The following is a 5687-nucleotide window of genomic DNA, read 5'->3' as shown; positions in this document are numbered from 1 at the left end:
GGACCATAGCCCGCCAGGATCCTCTGTCCGTGGGATTCTCCAGGCAAAAATACTGGAGTGGGTTGCTATAGCCTTCTCCAAGGGATTTTCCCGACCCAGGAATCAAACCTGTATTTGTTCATTCATTATTCACAGCAAAATTATGAGTTAGATGTATTTTATTTATGAAAGAGTACAATTAAGTAACTTATCCACTTGGCTAATAAGTGGCAGAATTTGTGTTTACTATACTATATCATCCATTTCCCTGGTGGTTCAGACTGTGAAAAAGATGCCTGCAATGTGGGATCGAGAAGATCCCTGCAGGAGGGCATGGCAACCTACTCCAGTATTCTTGCCTGGAGAATCCATGGACAGACGAGCCTAGTGGACTACAGTCATGTGATCACAAAAATTTGGACACGACTGAGTGACTAACACACGCATATACTATGTCACCACATTTGAGATTTTGTCCTATCCAAAACATCAAAAAGGCATGAGATGTGCACCAAAAGGACCTTGAAATCTGGTTCTATGCAAAATGTCCGTGAACATTTTTGGTCCAAGCCATATGGTTTTGCACAGAACCAAATGCCCAAGACCTTTTGGCATGAACCAAGTGTTTTCTGGAAGTTTTGGATGGGACCAAACACTTGCTAACCTTTCATCACTAGTAAAACACAACTTCAAACAAAAGAAAGAATAAAAATTTCCCTACCTTTATACAAATTGAATAACAACAGCAATAAAAAGAGTATAGTGAAGTACAATGATGGCTTTTCAATATTAATGTGAACAGAATTCAAACAAGAAAAAAATTCTAAAATTGAAAATAAGATGAGAAGAGGCAGTGCATGTGTACTCTGTTGTATCTGACTCTGCAACCCCATGGACTGTAGATTGCCAGGCTCCTCTGTCCATGGGATTCTCTAGGCAAGCATACCAGAGTGGGTTGCCACGCCCTCCTCCAGGGATCTTCCCAACCTAGGATCAAATCTGCGTCTCTTATGTCTCCTGCATTGGCAGGCAGTTTTTGTTTGTTTGTTTGTTTTTACCACTAGCGCTGCCTGGGAAATCCCCAAAATGGGCATAGTTGAAATAACAATTCTGTCAATATAAATTAATCTAATTTCATGTTTGGCTGTTTGATTTAGAGAAAAGTCATGTCATCACATCACAGTATTGTAGCAGAATCTTTTGGATGCAGTGGATTTTAGAAAACGATTCAAATCACTAAAATTCAACAGGATGTTTGATGAAATAAATGCCATAGAATATAAAAACAATAATGATATGGAACACAATCTGTTTCCTATAAGAGTCACATTTAAAAATACTCTTGAAAAAATAATCATAATGGACTTCTTTTATTTCCCAGAATAGTGGCAAAAATTCAGAAACCAGTCAGTTAAATTAGAAGGGCAGTATTATACTAAATGTATATAAAGCAGGAACTTAAGAATCATCTACCTCAGTTTTATTGTGTATTAAGCCGCTGGTTTATTGTATAATGTGAAGGGAACACAAAATTTCTCGGTCCAGCTGAGAGTCATTAGTCTGTTTTTATTGTATCATCTCAGGCAGAAGTGGCCATTTGCATATGAATTTTGTTCAAAAGCATATCTACCCTTTGTCCACTAATATTAATATACATTATATTATGTGCCCAGTAATCTTCTTAAGCTTAAGGATAGAGTAATAAATCACATAAATTCTATGTGTTCAAAGAGCTTCCAGTCCTCTGGGAGAGAATAGTCAAGCACAATATAAAACTATATTTGTATATTGTTTGAATTGTGTAAAGGTTGAGTGACGAGTGTTACAGGAGCAAAAGGATGAATTGGCTGAAGTTTTCTTGATAAGAAGAATATGGAAAAATTAGGGCAAATATCTTCTCCTGGTTGTAGAATATAAACGTAACAGTAGTGCTCCACAGTCAAGGACATGAATTGCTTTTAGAAACACAGCATATTCAAAGGTAAATGGAAGGGCTGTTACAGGTTTGGGGAAGAGCAAGACATTTTGTGTGACAAAGTACAGTGAGTTTTGTGGTTCATTTCAAATTATTTAAATCTACTCAGCTTTGGTTTCCACAGTGGTATATCATAAGTTAGAATAATTTCTGAACTTGAATCTTATTTTTGATAAGTATAAACAAGGTAGGTACCTATAGCAAGGTATAGCAAATGACCTGGCTTAATAAATGCCAGCTCTCTTTATTACCACTGTGTGAGCACTGGGTAATAATTATCTCTGAAGAGGATAATTCAAAATGAGATATAATCCTTACACTCAATAAAATTAAAGTTCTATCCTAGTTATCTTGCTTATGTTTACATTTACATAGATTAAAACAGAAATTGTGATATAAATCGAGAAGTGGACCAAGGCAACCTTAATGATTCTCTCAGCCTGACTAAACTTCAGACAGGCTTCCTCTTGGCTCCAGGCCATGACTCCCGTAAGAGCATTTCCTTAGAACACTTGTGATTGTGAACTCCTTCTCTGCATCTTGAGATATAAACATTGTTCACAGCTTCGTGGCCTGTTTCACAGCACAGGAATGCCTGTGCAAGGGACCTGGGAAGTATTTCTCTGAAATGCCATTGTCAGCGAAAACAGCACCCCCACCTCACAGTCTCCATGGGAAGGTAGGAGTCTAACTTTTGTGGGTGCTTTGCTCCAAGCTATAAAACTAACCTTGTGATAAAGATAGGAGATGTTTACTCTTCTCTGTAAAAAAACCAATTAGTAAGCACAAGTGACATAGGAAGCCCCACCCCAGCTCTTAAAACTTCTCCAGCTTATTCTTTCAGGGAAGGTGAATCAGGATGAGTTCTGGTCTCCCTGACTTATTTGCGATAGCCTTGAATAGTCATCTTTGCCTGTGTAACTTCAGTGCAATTTTAGTTTTGACAAAATGAATGGAGCGTCACCATTTATAGTCAAAATTAAGAGATGATTTTTTAAAAATTAGAACAAGATAGATGAAGATGCACATTAGTGATAAATGTTGAGAGAAACAGAAGTTGTAAAAGTATTTTCTTTAGGGACAGAATAAAAAACTAGACAAATTTGGAACAGGGGACAGGGATTTTTTATTATAAGCCTGGTAGAATTATTTTTATTTATAAATTATGAACATATATCACATGTTAAAATTTTTATAATTAAATTTTAAAGACACCAAAGCAGAAAAATTCAGTTAATTAAGCACTAGGGAAATTAGATTAAAATAACCTCATAGAATTTAACATATATTAAATCATAGTTAAATTTGCATAATACCTTTCTTGCTTACTAATGCCTCCCTATACATTCTTTCTAATTTATGCTTCTTTCTAAAAACATTCCCAATAATAACAATGCCATCAATTTTAATACTGTGTACTTTCTAGTGCTTTTTATTTTTCAATGTGCTTTCATATAATTTTTCATTATAATTGTAATGGGTGTCTCAGTCACCAAGCTAAAAAAGCAGAAGTATATTTGAGAGAGAGAGGGGAAGAGAAACAGAAACAGGTATGTCCACACCATTTACTGAGAAAGCTACCTGTCTTTTCTTTCAGTGCATGCATGCATGCTCAGTCGCCTGCCAGGCTCCTCTGTCCATGGGGATTCTCCAGGCAAGAATACTGGAGTGGGTTGCCATGCCTTCCTCCAGGGGATCTTCCGAACCTAGGAATCGAACCCAGGTCTCCCTCATGGTGGACGGATTCTTTACCCGTCTGAGCCACCAGGGAAGCAGAGTAAATGGTGAAATAACTCAGATGAGTCTGTTTAGGTGCATGTTTGTCCTGTCTCACTGGTGCCTTGGCTCTAGTATCAGATAACCTTAATCAATGTGCCTTTATGATAAAGTTTGCCATCTTGAATCTTCAATATTTCTAAGGTTGTCTACCTTATTCTAGCCCCTTTCATGATAATATATAATTTAGATTAAATTTGTCAATTTCAAAAGCTTGAGATTTCACTTGGGTGTACAGTTGATTTATAATCAGTTGGGGACAATTAGCATCTTTAAAGGATCGACTCTTCCATTCCATGATTGTTATATTCTTCTGCTTGCTTGTGATATCTTAAATTTGTTTCAGTGGCTGGTAGTTTAACTACAAATAAAAGGTTGTGAATTTAAATTTTGTAAGTATTGTAAGTTTTTGAAGAAAATCTGCTTTTAGTATCGGAGAAGACAATGGCAAGCCACTCCAGTACTCTTGCCTAGAAAATCCCATGGATGGAGGAGCCTGGTAGGCTGCAGTCCATGGGGTCACTAAGAGTCCAACGCGACTAAGCGACTTCACTTTCACTTTTCACTTTCATGCATTGGAGAAGGAAATGGCAACCCACTTCAGTGTTCTTGCCTGGAGAATCCCAGTGAAGGCAGAGCCTGGTGGGCTGCCGTCTATAGGGTCGCACAGAGTCGGACACGACTGAAGTGACTTAGGAGAAGCAGCAGCAACACTTGCTAAGTAAGATTTTTAGCCACTATCTGCTTAACACTCCAACTCTTTCCTCTGTGGCTTAGTTTTTCCATATGCTTGGAGTCCTTTAGTAGTGTTCACACAGTCTGAAACTCCTTGCCTTTGTTTTTTACCACATAATCACAACTCAAATGAGTAATCATTGTTGTTTGTCTGACATCTATCTATTCACTCAACAAAAAGAATAAAAAGCAAATGAATGTGTTGCTTTTTTAGAATGAAGGTGAAGTAACTTTTGGCAGATTTGCAAATTATATAATTAGTTCATTATTAGAAAAATAACTTGGAAGAATTTGATGCTTCTTTTTCAAATAATAAACTACAAAGTTTAACAATCTGTTTTATACAGTAGTTTATATTACTGGTACGGGTGTCATGTATGGACTTGACTATGTTATATTTGCCAAAGACTCAATTTTCCTATATCTAAAGCTAACATAAGGAAAGCAATTTATGAGAATTTCAGGTAAGTACAACTACCACATATTGGGTTTTCTAAACTCTAAGTATACTAAATTTAATGTAAACTATTCTTTCCTTAGTTTCTCCATTGGAAATACAATAAAAATATGTACTTTACAGGGGCTATGTTAAAATTTGGATTAAATTATATTTTAGAAACACTTAAAACCTGCCAACTACAAACATTTTATTGTACTACTGGGTGGGATCTTTCAGTGGAATTCCTGTTGGTGCACTTCAGCTGAATACTTCTCTAGAAGGCATAGTGTCTTGGAAAATGATGAGGATAAAAATAATAAATATAGCCTTTGGAAGAAAACAAAAATTCAACTTTTGTCCTTAAAACTGATGAAGTTAATACACACATTTATTAAGTCAGAAGAAGTAAAAAGTCTGCTGCACAATTTAAAACACTTAACATGAACCCATGGTCTTCTAAACTTCCTTATCCCTAATTCTGATATCATTCTTATTGAACTCTGAAGCCCTTATCTGCAAATTCCTTAATTCCACCTCAAAACAAATCCTTGACTTTTGGATTTAGTACCTCTACATTTGCCTCAATAGATTTATACTGTGTATTCCTTGACTCTTTTCTAAATTAACAGAAAAAAAATGGAGATTATTTTAAAGCTACTATATATAAAGATACCATACCTATGTATCTATCATCTGTGTCTATCTGTGTGTGTGTGTGTGTGTGTGTGTATATATATATATATATATATATATATATATAATATTATTTTTGTTAGAATTTAT

Source organism: Bos taurus, chromosome 14 (assembly GCF_002263795.3).
Source record: "Bos taurus isolate L1 Dominette 01449 registration number 42190680 breed Hereford chromosome 14, ARS-UCD2.0, whole genome shotgun sequence".
In the NCBI taxonomy this organism is placed as follows: Eukaryota; Metazoa; Chordata; class Mammalia; order Artiodactyla; family Bovidae; genus Bos; species Bos taurus.
Note: the sequence above shows the minus strand (reverse complement) of the source record.